Source organism: Hyla sarda, unplaced genomic scaffold (genome assembly GCF_029499605.1).
Source record: "Hyla sarda isolate aHylSar1 unplaced genomic scaffold, aHylSar1.hap1 scaffold_315, whole genome shotgun sequence".
NCBI classification, from domain to species: Eukaryota; Metazoa; Chordata; class Amphibia; order Anura; family Hylidae; genus Hyla; species Hyla sarda.
In genome coordinates, this window is record NW_026609879.1 from 154041 (window position 1) to 170917 (window position 16877).

At 48.2% G+C, this 16877-nt stretch overlaps 2 non-coding genes and 1 pseudogene across 2 annotated transcripts; all 3 read left to right on the forward strand.

The window, feature by feature from the left end:
• The first annotated feature begins 1559 nt into the window (after window positions 1-1559).
• Window positions 1560-1729, forward strand: LOC130329040 (U2 spliceosomal RNA; annotated as a pseudogene).
• Window positions 1730-7547: 5818 nt separating this feature from the next.
• LOC130329010 (U2 spliceosomal RNA) lies at window positions 7548-7729 on the forward strand. Its single transcript, XR_008872845.1, has one exon. It is a non-coding gene; the product is annotated as a U2 spliceosomal RNA (small nuclear RNA).
• A 6932-nt stretch (window positions 7730-14661) lies between these two features.
• Window positions 14662-14853, forward strand: LOC130329018 (U2 spliceosomal RNA). The gene has a single exon (XR_008872852.1). It is a non-coding gene; the product is annotated as a U2 spliceosomal RNA (small nuclear RNA).
• Window positions 14854-16877: the final 2024 nt, after the last annotated feature.

Here is a 16877-nt window from a genome sequence, read left to right on the forward strand (position 1 = left end):
TGCATTGCTTCTGTGGTATTGCAAAGGCAAAGACAAATGCTTCCAGCCATCCATTGCACTAATGGATTGGTCATCAGCTGGCTGTCTATGTCCCGCATCAATATAGACCAAAGTACAGAGGGTTAGGCTATGCTATTGTGCACCTACCTGATGCATCAGAAGGTGCGAGGCCCTTGCTAAATTCTGTGCACAGACTTTGAGATCTATGCTTTAGACTGTATCTAAACCTGCTCCAACATGGACTGACATTCTGGCCTACTTTCAGCCGATGCGACTTGTCTGTCGCTGAACAGTCGCTTTTTATGTATTCAGCACCTATGTATAATGTTGTAAAAATGCTCTAGAAGCTAAAGTCGCAGAAATGTCACACATATTTGGCCTGCAACTTTCTGTGCGACAAATTCAGACAGGAAAAATCAGTATAAATCCTTAGAAAATTATCCCCCAGTGTCTCCATCTGCTGGCGGTATTGAATAAGCATTGCTGCACTGATGGGGTATGCATTAGACGAAAAAAAAGAAGAAAAAGAAGAATAATACGCCCAGAAAAGAGGCGAAAAGGAGAAAAACGTAAAAAAACGTGAAAAAAAAGTAAGAGGAAGAGAAGGGAAAAAAAGGTGGAAATGGGTTTAAAAGTGATTTCGGCGGAGGAATATATATATATATATATATATATATATATATATATGCGCACACACACACATAGATATAAACGTATTCTCCGTTGAGATATTGCAGCCGCTGCTGTGTCCAGGCCCAGGAGCCTTAGCACTGTGCTGTGATGTCACTCAATACCACTGACATCACTAGGTGTAAACAACATCTCTCCTTTGCTGTGTATGTGACTATGGAGCTGTTTGGTGATGTCGTCTATTACGGCCTTCATAGAAGCAACAGGAGATTGTTGCATCCATCTTGAACCCTCAGAACTACAGTGCTATGATGTCACTCACTTCCACAGGCCTTGCAGAGTGTAAACAACAACAACCCAGCTTTGTTGTGTATGTAACCAAAGGGATTTGTGATGTCACCTAGAACCTTCACAGCAGCGACAGCTTTATGAGGAGCATCAGCACTGCTCTGCCTGAGCAGAACCATCACCGCCATAGGTTGTCAAATAACCCGGATTTAACCCACACAGGTAAGTCCAATGGGGTGCAGGCATGTCCTCTATGCTTACAGCTTCCCGTGGGTGTTGGTTTGATACCGTTTGGGGACAGCCAAGGAGGCATCTGCAGGCAACAAAGGTAGGTGTGTGCTTGTGTGTGTGTTTCCTATGCAGATCCTAAGCCCAGTGTCACATGCAAGTAGGAGGAGTAAGAAGGGTTCCTGGCAAATCCGGGTTATGGATTGCATTTAAAAAGGCCCCGTGGGAGTGCAATGGGCCCCTGTCTTGCTGCTTAGCAATAATGGTATGGGTTTAGGTTCTGCTGTGTGTACTGGTGGTTGACTGCCCCCCAGCCCAGAGTGTGCATGGAAAATTGTCTGGCAGCCTCCCTGACAGCAAGCAGTGATAGTGCCCATGAAGGGGACCTTGTTGGGCCCGCCCCTTTCACGGTTATCGCTTCTCGGCCTTTTGGCTAAGATCAAGTGTAGTATCTGTTCTTATCAGAACAGATTACCTGGCAGGGGAGATACCATGATCGCTACGGTCTGAAGAACTCCAAGCATTGTGGTAGAGATTTTGCGTAGTACGATTGCAGTACTTTTCGTTCTTATTAGAACCGCATTTCTCTAGAGCATACCACCTGAAGATCGTCTCCTGCCTGCCTCGGAACATCTGAAGAAGGAGAAGATCTTGAAGACTGCAGCTCCGGAAGAAGCCGACGAAGAACCTGGAAGAAGGGAATCGGCGGTGAATTCCGGAACAGCGGCGAAGAGGAAGGCGGCGCAGAATCTTTTCGAAGAAACTCGCTGCCTCTGGAGAAGGATTTGCATAGCTCCTCCCACCGGGACCGGATCTGCATAGCTCCTCCCACCCGGGAAAGAAGACTTTGCGAAGCCTCTCTCCACAAGCAAGCAAGGAAGCGGAAAAGAGCCTGCTGGAAGAAGCCATGGCCTCAACCAGCAAGTCCACCCAGGAGGCTGCAGGGCAAGGCCTGGAGGTCCAGCCCCAACCACAGCAAGCTTCAACCTCCACCACGGCAAGGCAGAAGGGCGGCAGAATTCCTAACCTGGAAGCTCCAACCCTGGAGCCCTGGATGAGGCAGACTGTTGCCTTGAAGCTCAAGCCCGTGGACGGAAGGGTGCCGGACATGTCCCACGACGTGTTCTGCAAGAAGATGCTGGCGGATCAAGGCTTCCCCACGGCTGACACCCTGGGAATAGCAACCTTCTTTTCGGGAATCTTCTACATCACCTTTGCCACCATTGGGACCTGTAGAAGATACTGGGAGGTGGTGAAAGCGGCGAGTCCCGAATCCCCTTTCTCTCGCTTTGTGGGCAACTGCCTTATTCAAAGAGAGGAGAGGCGGGTGACGGTCTCAATGCGGAACCCACACACCCCAGGCACGGACATCTCGACCTTCCTGAAGCGCTTCTGCACCGTGGTGAGGGAGCCCACCCGCATCCTGAACTCACTCGGATACTGGACCTGCAAGTGGTCTGTGGTCGTCAGACTCAACAAGAACCCTGCTTCTCCAGACGGACTACAGCACCTGCCAACGACATTTTCCTTGGGCAACTCCACAGGACTTATCTTCTACCCGGACATGCCGCAGACCTGCAGGAGATGTGGCAAGATGGGCCACGAGGGCAAGGACTGTACGGAGGATGCCTGCAGGTATTGCCGTGTGACAGGTCACACGACCAAGGACTGCCCCAAGAGCAAGACCTGCAACCTCTGCGGACTGGCAGCCCACAGCTACAAGGACTGCCCCCAGAGGGAGAGAACATGGGCATCTGTGGCAGCGAGAGCACCGAAGCCAGCCCCAGCTCCGGAGCCAACACCACGGATGGCCAAGCCGACCAAGGAGGGTAAGAAGGCGAAAGCCACCACCCCTGCCCCGTCCCGCCCCTCCCCTGCCCCTCCCGCCCCATCCCCTGCCCCTCCCGCCCCATCTCCTGCCCCATCCCGCCCCACCCCTGCCCCATCCCGTCCCACCCCTGCCCCATCCCGTCCCACCCCTGCCCCTCCTGCCCCATCCCGTCCCACCCCTGCCCCTCCTGCCCCATCCCGTCCCACCCCCGCCCCTCCTGCCCCATCCCGCCCCACCCCTGCCCCCCGTACCCCACCCCGGCCCACCCCTGCCCCCCGTACCCCACCCCGGCCCACCCCTGCCCCGTCCTCCCCTGCCCGGCCCACCCCTGCCCCGTCCTCCCCTGCCCGGCCCACCCCTGCCCCGTCCTCCCCTGCCCGGGCACTCTCTCCTGCCCCCCGCCCCACCCAGCCTCCTTTCTCTCCTGGCCCAGCAGCACCTAACCCCCCTCCAGCTGCTGGTGCCCGCCCTTCGGAGGACTTTCCTGTGCTTCCTCCCCCAGGTACCATACAGAGGAAGAGGAAAGGAAGGGACAACGTATCAGAAGAGTCCCACAAAAGAAAGATAATCGAGACCTGCGAAACCCCTCAAGCTTCAGATGAGGAGGAGGAGATGGAGCAGGTCTGCGAGAGCCCTGAGGCTTCAGAAGGAGAGGAGGTGATGGAGCAGGCCCAAGTGGAGCAGGTCCAAGCAGAGCCAGTCCAAGCTCAATCTATGGAGGAGCTGCTGCAGGACCCAGAGGTTAAGAAAATCCTGGACACTCCGTCCAACACGGTCTACGACGAGTTCTTGGAAGGGCGCTACGAGAAGCCACACGAGCCGACAGGCGCCAGAGAAGAGGACCCGTCCGACCAGACTGGTAACTAGTATCAGAACTAACCTCTCTTTTTTATTCCCATGGCTGATCTCAACATCTTCTGCATTAATGTGAGGAGTATTAGAGCTTGGTTTAGATTCCAGACTGTTCTTACGTTCTTAGATTCCCAGAGGTGTGATGTTTACATGTTGCAGGAATGTGCTTTGTCTGCTTCTAGGTCTTACAACCATCTGGCCAGGCAGTGGCCTCACGGCCCTTCCTACTGGTCTGGTGGGGGCGACAATAGGTCTGCGGGGGTGGCCATCCTGATCAGGGGAGGTAACTTTGCACTTGATTCCGTCCGGGAGCTCGTCTGTGGCAGACTTCTTGTCGCAGACGGTTCCTGGGCGGGTGAGCCCGTGCGGCTCATCAACGTGTACGCCTCCCCTGAGAGGGATGTCCGACTGGAGGTTCTCCAGGCCCTGCGGGCTGAACTCGCCACCACTAGGGCAGTAGTGTTGGGTGGTGACTTCAACTGCCCCATTGAGGTGGACGGGCGCAGTTCTGGCACATCCGCCAACCTGGACGTGACGTCTAAACTGCTGATTGAGATGGTGACGGAGGCATCCTTGCAGGACGTTGTCGGGTCCATCGGGAACGGCTCCGTAAACTATACGTGGAGCCGCCCCGATGGCTCGCTCCGTTCTCGGATAGACTTCATCTTCACTTCGAGAGCAGTCAGAAAGGTGTCGTACTCTGTGGTCCCCTGCTTCTTCTCTGACCACAGGGCCATTCGATTCCGGGGGACTCTGGGCCATGGATTCCCACCTGGCCCAGGCTCCTGGAAGTTGAATTGTGCCCTGTTGGAGCAGAGGGAGGTCATGGAGGAACTTAGGGATGCGTACCTTGTATGGCGAAATGACAAATGTCTGTTCAAGTGCATCAGCGACTGGTGGGAATATGTTAAAGTCGAATTCCGTTGTTTCTTTCAGGCAAAAGGCAGACAACAGGCGTGTGCGAAGAAGTGGGACTTGAGGAAACTGCAGCGCGAGCTGCGGTCCCTGCAGGACCTGCTCCAGTGTGGCTGGGACGTCAGGGAGGAGCTGGAGGAGACCAAAAAGAGCTTGAAAAGGCACTTTGAGGAGGAATCCAAGCGAATCGTCTTTCGTTCCAAGGTGGAGAACCTGGAGAAGGGTGAGAAATGTAACTCTTTCTTTTTCAGGAAGCTCCATGCCGGCCACACGCCCCTGACTGAGCTACGAGATGAGACCGGACACATGAGGAGCGGCAAGGAGGAAGTGATGGGGGTCGTCCACGACTTCTACAGCAACCTCTACGCCCCCAAGTCATCCGACCCCGAAGCCGCCGAGAGGTTCCTGTCAGGTGTCACTAACGTTGTTGATCCCGCAGGTGCGGCGGCTATGGACGATCCCTTGACGGTGGGGGAGCTGCTCTCTGCCGCTAAATCCTTTAAGCCCGGCAGGACCCCGGGCAGTGACGGTCTCCCGGCCGAGCTCTACGTAGCGCTGGGTGACCTGACCTGTCCGGACCTGTTGGAGGTGTACGAGGAGATGGTGGTGGGGGGCAGAATGCCTCCGTCGTTGAGGGAAGGGATGATCACGATCTTGTATAAGCGGAAGGGGGAGAGATGTGACCTGAAAAACTGGCGTCCCATCTCTCTCCTGAACGTGGACTACAAGATCCTCGCCAAGGTGCTGGCCAACAGGCTGAAACCTGTCATGGGGCAGATCGTCCATCCGGACCAGACCTGCAGCATTCCTGGCCGCAGGATTGCCGACAGCCTTGCCCTTGTGAGAGACACGGTCCATTACATCCAGGACCGCGGGGGCCGCGCCGCCCTGGTCAGCTTAGATCAGGAGAAGGCGTTCGACCGTGTCTCCCACGCATTCATGGACAGGGTTTTGCGCAGGCTGGGTCTGGGGAAGATGTTTTGCTCTTTTGTTAACGTTATGTATTTTGACATTTACAGCACGGTGTTGGTGAACGGCTGGAAGACTGACCCCTTTTCCATTCTTTCAGGGGTTAGACAAGGCTGCCCTCTTTCACCTCTCCTTTTTGTTTGTGTTATAGAGCTCTTCGCTGAGACTATCCGGCAGAGTGGAGAGATCAGAGGGATCACCGCACCAGGACCAGATCGCCACGAGGTCAAGTGCTCGCTCTACATGGACGACGTGACCGTCTTCTGCGCTGACCAGCGTTCGGTGACTGCACTCGTCCAGACCTGCGAGGACTTCGGCAGAGCTTCGGGGGCAAAAGTCAACTGCGGGAAGTCGGAGGCCATGCTCTTCGGGGAGTGGCACCTGGCTTCTTCCGCCCCCTTCCCCTTTACTATTAAGCCGGACTTCATTCAAATTCTTGGAGTCTGGTTCGGGAAGGAAGGAGCGGCCCTTAAGTCTTGGCAAGACCGACTAGGAAGGATAAACTCAAAGATCGGACTGTGGAGCTCCAGAAAGCTCACGATGGAAGGCAAGGCACTTGTCCTGCGGAGTGAAGTTTTGCCTGTGCTCCAATATACCGCACAGGCCTGGCCTCCCCATACCACCGTTTGCAAGGCCATCACCCGGACAGTATTTGGCTTCGTCTGGGGCAAAATGGACAGAGTCAAGAGGACCGTGATGTACAAGGAACCCCGCAAGGGTGGGAAGGGAATACCCGACATCCCCGCTCTGCTGAGGGCCTCCTTTGCATGTGTCACGGTGCAGCGGACTCTTGTAGAAAAGACTGGCTCAGCGGGCAGGTCCATGTCTCGCTTGCTTCTCATGCCCCTCTGGAGACAGCTGGGCTGGGACAAGTGGGACAGCTCCATCCCTTACAACTGGAACACTCCCTGGTTCTATGGGGATGTTGTCCGGTTTGTGAGGGAGCACCAGCTGGAAGGACTGAAACCAGACCTATGGAAGCCAAAGACAATCCACAAGCTCATCCGAGCTAAGGACTCGACCGAGCTGGTTCCGGGACTCCCCGCAGCCACTGCAGAGACAGTTTGGAACAATGTGGCCTCAAAGCGGCTTACCAATGGACACAAGGACTTGTCGTGGATGGCCGTCATGGGAGGTCTCTCTCTCAGGTCATTCATGCATGCCCGCAACCTGTGCAAGACCCGGTACTGCCCCCGTTGCCCCTACGTGGAGGAAACATCTTTCCACGTGTTTTGGCAGTGCCCCTTTGCACAGGGTCTGTTGGACGCCCTAGAACAGGAACTCAGAGACTCAGTGCCCAGGAGCTGCCTATCGTACCATTCGGTGCTTTACGGCCTGTTCCCTGGGACCCACGACGTGGAGGCCATCCAGGAGGCCTGGCGCCTTATGAACTGTTTTAAGGACGCAGTGTGGCTCTCCAGGAACCGCCTCGTGATCAACAGGGAAAACATGTCCGTCCGGGACTGCCGCAGGTTCATCAAGAACCTGCTTAGAGACTATTCCATCTTGGACAGCTCGGCCGTTGATGAGGAAGAAGAGGAGTGAAGACCCCTCTCCTTCTCCCATGTCTCCCTGAAGATACAGCCCAACAGTTTGGCCCTGTGATCCGCCCCCTCCCTACCCCCACATAGTCGCCCACACCCCTACCCCGATCACAGATTGTATTATTTGGTTTTTGTTTGATCTCTTGTGCTTTTCTATTGCAGGATTGAGCTGAATGTTAGAGTAGCATGGTGTGCGATGTATAGCTTAGGGAACCTTTGCTGTGTATTGTACTATCATGCTTTGTGTGACTGTAATTTATTGTACGACTTGTAATGACTGAACGGAAAATAAAGCTCTTTCAATCAAAAAAAAAAAAAATCTGTTCTTATCAGTTTAATATCTGATACGTCCCCTATCTGGGGACCATATATTAAATGGATTTTTGAGAACGGGGGCCGATTTCGAAGCTTGCTTCCGTCGCCCTATGCATTGACCCGATATGGCAGTATCTTCGGGTACAGTGCACCACCCCCTTACAGGGTTAAAAAGAAAGATTCCTACTTTCATTGCTACCTGCTTGCTGGCTAGCCAGCTAGCCAGCCCTGTGGGCCTTGCTGCTGCTGCAGCCAAAAAACAAAAGGTGGTGCTGCTGCTGCTTCTGCTGCTTCTGCTTCTGCTTGTGTCTGGCCCCTGTTGGAGCGTCCAGGCACAGGACTTCTGCTGCTGCTGACTAAATGGCCTCCTTAATTGGATCATTTGAGTAGCCAGCACACCTGTGCAGGTAGGGCATGACATGATAGGCAGCTGCCTTGATAGCGGGTGGGTGCTGAATGTTCCTAATTGACAAAATAAGATTAATGCTTATGAAGAAATATAAAATCTCATCCCTTCCCCAATATCGCGCCACACCCCTACCCCTTAATTCCCTGGTTGAACGTGATGGACATATGTCTTTTTTCGACCGTACTAACTATGTAACTATGTAACATAACATGGGGGGGGGGGGGGGGGTCTCCTGGCTGTTCACACAGGTGTGTCATTGCTGTACATTGACCATGCATTGCTTCTGTGGTATTGCAAAGGCAAAGACAAATGCTTCCAGCCATCCATTGCACTAATGGATTGGTCATCAGCTGGCTGTCTATGTCCCGCATCAATATAGACCAAAGTACAGAGGGTTAGGCTATGCTATTGTGCACCTACCTGATGCATCAGAAGGTGCGAGGCCCTTGCTAAATTCTGTGCACAGACTTTGAGATCTATGCTTTAGACTGTATCTAAACCTGCTCCAACATGGACTGACATTCTGGCCTACTTTCAGCCGATGCGACTTGTCTGTCGCTGAACAGTCGCTTTTTATGTATTCAGCACCTATGTATAATGTTGTAAAAATGCTCTAGAAGCTAAAGTCGCAGAAATGTCACACATATTTGGCCTGCAACTTTCTGTGCGACAAATTCAGACAGGAAAAATCTGTATAAATCCTTAGAAAATTATCCCCCAGTGTCTCCATCTGCTGGCGGTATTGAATAAGCATTGCTGCACTGATGGGGTATGCATTAGACGAAAAAAAAGAAGAAAAAGAAGAATAATACGCCCAGAAAAGAGGCGAAAAGGAGAAAAACGTAAAAAAACGTGAAAAAAAAGTAAGAGGAAGAGAAGGGAAAAAAAGGTGGAAATGGGTTTAAAAGTGATTTCGGCGGAGAAATATATATATATATATATATATATATATATATATATATATATATATGCGCACACACACACATAGATATAAACGTATTCTCCGTTGAGATATTGCAGCCGCTGCTGTGTCCAGGCCCAGGAGCCTTAGCACTGTGCTGTGATGTCACTCAATACCACTGACATCACTAGGTGTAAACAACATCTCTCCTTTGCTGTGTATGTGACTATGGAGCTGTTTGGTGATGTCGTCTATTACGGCCTTCATAGAAGCAACAGGAGATTGTTGCATCCATCTTGAACCCTCAGAACTACAGTGCTATGATGTCACTCACTTCCACAGGCCTTGCAGAGTGTAAACAACAACAACCCAGCTTTGTTGTGTATGTAACCATAGGGATTTGTGATGTCACCTAGAACCTTCACAGCAGCGACAGCTTTATGAGGAGCATCAGCACTGCTCTGCCTGAGCAGAACCATCACCGCCATAGGTTGTCAAATAACCCGGATTTAACCCACACAGGTAAGTCCAATGGGGTGCAGGCATGTCCTCTATGCTTACAGCTTCCCGTGGGTGTTGGTTTGATACCGTTTGGGGACAGCCAAGGAGGCATCTGCAGGCAACAAAGGTAGGTGTGTGCTTGTGTGTGTGTTTCCTATGCAGATCCTAAGCCCAGTGTCACATGCAAGTAGGAGGAGTAAGAAGGGTTCCTGGCAAATCCGGGTTATGGATTGCATTTAAAAAGGCCCCGTGGGAGTGCAATGGGCCCCTGTCTTGCTGCTTAGCAATAATGGTATGGGTTTAGGTTCTGCTGTGTGTACTGGTGGTTGACTGCCCCCCAGCCCAGAGTGTGCATGGAAAATTGTCTGGCAGCCTCCCTGACAGCAAGCAGTGATAGTGCCCATGAAGGGGACCTTGTTGGGCCCGCCCCTTTCACGGTTATCGCTTCTCGGCCTTTTGGCTAAGATCAAGTGCAGTTTGCTCTGGTCTGGCCAGAGGGTGCGATCTCTGGGTTTACCCAGTTTGCCGGAGGAAGATTTTTTTCACTGTGGTCCTGTACCGACAGATTATCATCTGGAAGAATGGCTGGAGTAAAGAATACTATCCGCATGGAGGTGGATCCTGCAAGTTCCAAGAACAACATGGTTTATCTGGTGAGAGACATCATTATGGAGAAGATTGGAGTGGACAAGGCTGAAATCTTCAGTGTTAATGAGTCTCCCCGCAGGGGCTCCTATGAGGTAACCTTTGTGGATGAGGGCAGGTGTTTGCATGTGTATGAATACTTAAGGAATCTCAGCAATGAGCCCTTGCTGGTTGGGGTGAAGATTACTCCACTGTTTGGTCTGCAGGAAAAAACTGTGATAGTGCATGTGCATAATCCTTACACAGATGTGGAAATTATTAAGAACTTTTTGCACAAGTACTGTGACTATGTGAAGGGTGGAGAGAAACAGACGAATGTACTGGGGATTTTTAACTGCAATTATAAGTTTGTGGTTAAATTAAAAGTAGACCCTACTTGTGTTGGGGGTTTTAAACACCCCCCTGCCAGTTTTTCCATTGCAGGTTATAGGGGGTACCTGTCCTATGCTGGTCAGCCTTCCTACTGCAGGAATTGTTTTTCCTTTGGACATTTAAAGGAGAACTGTGTGCAAGGACAAATGTGCAGGAACTGTAATACTGCTGGCCACCATGCTGGAAGTTGTCCTAAAGCCAGGAAATGTGACTTATGTCGGGAGGAAGGTCATGTTTATAAGGACTGCCCTGGGGTGAGAAGTCCTTTATTCAGTAGTGTGGTGAGAGAGGGGGAAATAGTGAGGAGATTGGCCCCTCTGAAGACCATTGCAGCTCCTCAGAAGCCCCCTGATGTTCAGGCTGCAGTCTCTGATGCCTTCAGACAGTTGGAGGAAGTTATTGAGGGAGTGCAGAGTCCTAGTCACTCTGTGGAGTCTGTTCACCCCTCTGACCCTGTTCACATTGAGCCATTTCCATCCTCAGGTGAGACTGATTTGTGTAACAGGGAGGGTGGTGGGAAACATAATGCAGAGGATGAAAATTATGATGGCTTTCAACTGGTGCATGGAGGGAAGTCTGCCAAGAAAAGAAGAGGTGAGAAGGGTGCGGACTCGCGCCCGGAAACCAGCAACTTTTATGAAGTCCTGGAGACGGATGTTATGGAGGCTACTGAGAGTGGTGAATAACTATGCTGGGACTTGATTTGCTAGTTAGTAGCAGGTGGCTGATGCACCTGTGTAGCTCATGCAGGGTTAAACCTTGTTCTTTGTAGCTTTAGGCTATGGGTTTTGTTGTATGTTCTCAAAATGTGAGAGTGTTTAAAAATAAGGCTAGGAGAGCTGCTATTTTAAGTTTTTTAGCTCAGGAAAATGCTGCAATTTTTTGTTTGCAGGAGTGTGGTATTGATCTCACCATAAGTCAGGATGAATGGGTGTATGGTCGGTGTGTGTGGTCTGGGAGTGTTTTGAATAAGAATGATGGTGTGGGGATCTTGATTAAATCACCTGACATTGCTGTGGAAAGCTATGTGGTAATTGAACCTGGCAGGTGTATTTCTGCTGTATTAAGTTATAAAAATGTGAAATTTCGTTTGATTAATGTTTATGCTCCTGCATATAAAAATGAAAGAAAAAATTTGTTTGATAAGTTAAAGTTTTATGTTCAGGGCAAGATGCCTGTTATTTTAGTTGGAGATATGAATGTTGATTTAACAAAAAAAGCTTTTGATGTATCTGGTAGAAAATTATTTGAGTTAGTCTCTGATTTTAGGTTAAGGGATATCCAAGAGTTATGTAATATTAATCCTAATTTATGTACATATCATGCAGATAGAGGTAATTTTCACTCTAAGTTAGATTATTGTTTTTTGTCTGAGAGTTTGAATGCTTTAAGTTACAGACAGAGGTCTGTTTGTTATTCGGACCATGATTCCTTGCTGTGTGAGATTGATGTGGGTCAGAGTGCTGTGTATGGGAGAGGTTTGTGGAAAATGAATATTAAACATTTAGATAGTGTGGATGTGAGAGATCAGTATGAATGTATGTATAAGAAGTGGTGTGGAAAGAAAGGTGAGTTTGATAACATTATTTTGTGGTGGGAATGGGTTAAAAAGAAAACAAAGTCCTTTTTTAAGTCCTTTGGATACAAAGTCGCTGCTCTTAAGAGGGAGCAATATGTGAAGTTGAATGCGCGTTTGTCCTATTTGTGTAGGTTGAGAGATTGTGGAGTGGATGTTCAGGATGATATTGTGAGCACTAAGAGGGAGATTAATAATTTTGTGTTGGAAAAGGGTAGGAGTATCATGTATAGGGCCAAGTTAGATAAATTGGAACATGATGAGAAATGTTCACGTTATTTTTTCAAAAAAGTTTTTTCTAAAAAACCTGTTATTGATATGATTGTGAGAGAGGATGGTAGGGAAGTGACTGGTGATGGTGTGAGTGAGGAAATTGCATGCTTTTATGAGGAGCTGTATGGAGAGAAGTGGAGAGATGAGAATTTGGAGAGTGAGGTATTGAGTGTGTTGGATGGGAAGCTTGGAGAAGCTGAGCAGGCTTTTGTTATGCGTAAGATTTCAAGTGAAGAAGTATGGGATGTAGTGCAGAAAATGTCAGCGAATAAGACTCCAGGGGAAGATGGTTTGCCTGTGGAATTTTATCGTTTTTTGTGGAATGTGGTGGGTAAGGATGTTGTTGCAGTGTGTCAGTTTATGTGGGAGAATATGGAAATTGCGGAGAGTATGCGTGGTGGTGTGGTAGTATTAATTCCAAAAAAAGGGAATTTAAAAAATTTAAAGAATTGGCGTCCAATTACGTTACTTAACTGCGATTATAAGATCTATGCAAAAATTATTGCTAATCGAATGAGGGATGTTGTTGAATGTGTGGTTGGTTATGATCAGTTTTGTGCTGTGCCTGGACGTCGTATACATGAGAGTTTGTGTCTGTTGAGAGATTGTTTGTGGGATTGTAAGAGTAGAAAACAAAATGCTTATTTGTTGTCACTTGATTTTGAAAAGGCGTATGATAGGTTGTCTCATAATTTTTTGTTCAGGGTATTGTTGCGAATGGGGTTTCCGAGTGATTTTGTGTGGAGAGTTAGGAGTTTGTATGATAGAATATATAGTAGGATGCTCGTTAATGGATGTGTGGGGAGAAGAGTGAATGTTTTTTCAGGAGTAAGGCAGGGGTGCCCGCTCTCGCCAGTAGCGTTTATATGCGCGATTGAGCCTCTGTTATGTCTGATTAGGAGGGATAAGATAGTGAGAGGTGTTCATATTCCTGGTAGCAATGGTAGGGAATTTAAAGTGAATGCTTATATGGATGATGTATGTGTCCTGTGTGATTCTGAGTGTGCTGTGAGGAGAGTGAGGCTTTTGGTTTCAATTTTCTGTGGTGCGTCTGCTTTTAAAGTGAATTGGTTAAAGAGCGAATGTAAATGCTTTGGTGAAGGTGGGTTAAGTAGTGATGTTGGGGTGAATGTAGTGGAGGGGGCTATTAAAGTATTGGGGATTAAGTTTAGTAAGGACTTGGATGGAAAGGAGAGTTGGGATGATGCAAAAAAGAAGGTAGAGATGCGTTTGAATTTTTGGAGTATGAGAAGTCTTTCTTTTATTGGAAAAATTGTGGTTATTAAAAGTGTTGTTTTACCAATTTTTCTGTATGTTGCTATGATTTTTCCTCCGCAGTATATGTGTTTAAGGAGTCTGAATCGGGTTTTGTTTGTCTTTTTCTGGGGGTCTAAAGTAGAAAGATTAAGGAGAGAAGTGGTGATTAAAAATTGGCGGAAGGGTGGGATGAGTTTTCCAAATCTGGAGGTTTATTTTGGAGTGAATATTTTAGTTTTCATACTGGTCATTATTGAAGGAGATAAGAAGATGTCTTGTATGACTAAGTTTCTTGCTGGAAGACTGTTTGTTAGGCTGAAGTGGTGTAAGAGGGATCTGAGTAGGCCTGTTGCTTTTGAGGTTCCTAAGTGGTATGAGTGGGTTGTGAGGTTTTTGGAGAAATTTGAGTTGATAGAAGAAGAGATGAGTGTGTTGAAGAATAAACGTTTGGTGATGAGAATGATTGAGAGTAAAGAGGTTGTATGTAATATTAATTCTGTGAGGGGAGCGGATGTGGAGAAAGTTTGGAAGAAAGTAAGGATGGATGGTATGTCTAATAAGCAAAAGGAGATTGTGTGGCAAAGTCTACATGGTGTGTTGCCTGTGAGAGAGTTTCAGAAAGCAAGGGGTTTGGTGAGATGTGATGTGTGTCCTAGAGTGGGTTGTAATGGTTTTGAAAGTGTTATTCATCTCTTTTGGAATTGTAAGTATGCTCGTGAGGTTGTTAGAAGGCTTGGTCCTTTATGCAAGGAATTGACAGGTATGGAGTTTTTGTCTTTTGAGATGATGATGTTTGGGCTTTGTGTAAGTGGAGGTCAGAATGTAAGAGTGTTGTGGTTATTGTTGTCGTGTATTAAGGAAGTCTTGTGGGATGTGAGGAATGTTTATGTGTTTTTGAGGAAAGAAGTGAGTGTTAATAATAGTGTGCGAATGGTGTTAGGCAAACTGTATTTGTGTTATTTGTGGGATTCTAAGAGGGGTGGGATTGATGCGGAAGGCATTTGGAAATCGAAAAAATGGATTCATCTTGTTGATTTATCTTGATTGTTTTTTTTTGTCTGTTTGATTGATAAATAAAGTTTCCCAATGATGAGAGGGTTGTGTGTTACAGAAAGTTTGTAATGCCAGTTTGAAAGTATTGCTTGGAGTACTTTCATCCCCTACCTGAGGGATTTAAAAAAAAAAAAAAAAAAATCTGTTCTTATCAGTTTAATATCTGATACGTCCCCTATCTGGGGACCATATATTAAATGGATTTTTGAGAACGGGGGCCGATTTCGAAGCTTGCTTCCGTCGCCCTATGCATTGACCCGATATGGCAGTATCTTCGGGTACAGTGCACCACCCCCTTACAGGGTTAAAAAGAAAGATTCCTACTTTCATTGCTACCTGCTTGCTGGCTAGCCAGCTAGCCAGCCCTGTGGGCCTTGCTGCTGCTGCAGCCAAAAAACAAAAGGTGGTGCTGCTGCTGCTTCTGCTGCTTCTGCTTCTGCTTGTGTCTGGCCCCTGTTGGAGCGTCCAGGCACAGGACTTCTGCTGCTGCTGACTAAATGGCCTCCTTAATTGGATCATTTGAGTAGCCAGCACACCTGTGCAGGTAGGGCATGACATGATAGGCAGCTGCCTTGATAGCGGGTGGGTGCTGAATGTTCCTAATTGACAAAATAAGATTAATGCTTATGAAGAAATATAAAATCTCATCCCTTCCCCAATATCGCGCCACACCCCTACCCCTTAATTCCCTGGTTGAACGTGATGGACATATGTCTTTTTTCGACCGTACTAACTATGTAACTATGTAACATAACATGGGGGGGGTCTCCTGGCTGTTCACACAGGTGTGTCATTGCTGTACATTGACCATGCATTGCTTCTGTGGTATTGCAAAGGCAAAGACAAATGCTTCCAGCCATCCATTGCACTAATGGATTGGTCATCAGCTGGCTGTCTATGTCCCGCATCAATATAGACCAAAGTACAGAGGGTTAGGCTATGCTATTGTGCACCTACCTGATGCATCAGAAGGTGCGAGGCCCTTGCTAAATTCTGTGCACAGACTTTGAGATCTATGCTTTAGACTGTATCTAAACCTGCTCCAACATGGACTGACATTCTGGCCTACTTTCAGCCGATGCGACTTGTCTGTCGCTGAACAGTCGCTTTTTATGTATTCAGCACCTATGTATAATGTTGTAAAAATGCTCTAGAAGCTAAAGTCGCAGAAATGTCACACATATTTGGCCTGCAACTTTCTGTGCGACAAATTCAGACAGGAAAAATCAGTATAAATCCTTAGAAAATTATCCCCCAGTGTCTCCATCTGCTGGCGGTATTGAATAAGCATTGCTGCACTGATGGGGTATGCATTAGACGAAAAAAAAGAAGAAAAAGAAGAATAATACGCCCAGAAAAGAGGCGAAAAGGAGAAAAACGTAAAAAAATGTGAAAAAAAAGTAAGAGGAAGAGAAGGGAAAAAAAGGTGGAAATGGGTTTAAAAGTGATTTCGGCGGAGAAATATATATATATATATATATATATATATATATATATATATATGCGCACACACACACATAGATATAAACGTATTCTCCGTTGAGATATTGCAGCCGCTGCTGTGTCCAGGCCCAGGAGCCTTAGCACTGTGCTGTGATGTCACTCAATACCACTGACATCACTAGGTGTAAACAACATCTCTCCTTTGCTGTGTATGTGACTATGGAGCTGTTTGGTGATGTCGTCTATTACGGCCTTCATAGAAGCAACAGGAGATTGTTGCATCCATCTTGAACCCTCAGAACTACAGTGCTATGATGTCACTCACTTCCACAGGCCTTGCAGAGTGTAAACAACAACAACCCAGCTTTGTTGTGTATGTAACCAAAGGGATTTGTGATGTCACCTAGAACCTTCACAGCAGCGACAGCTTTATGAGGAGCATCAGCACTGCTCTGCCTGAGCAGAACCATCACCGCCATAGGTTGTCAAATAACCCGGATTTAACCCACACAGGTAAGTCCAATGGGGTGCAGGCATGTCCTCTATGCTTACAGCTTCCCGTGGGTGTTGGTTTGATACCGTTTGGGGACAGCCAAGGAGGCATCTGCAGGCAACAAAGGTAGGTGTGTGCTTGTGTGTGTGTTTCCTATGCAGATCCTAAGCCCAGTGTCACATGCAAGTAGGAGGAGTAAGAAGGGTTCCTGGCAAATCCGGGTTATGGATTGCATTTAAAAAGGCCCCGTGGGAGTGCAATGGGCCCCTGTCTTGCTGCTTAGCAATAATGGTATGGGTTTAGGTTCTGCTGTGTGTACTGGTGGTTGACTGCCCCCCAGCCCAGAGTGTGCATGGAAAATTGTCTGGCAGCCTCCCTGACA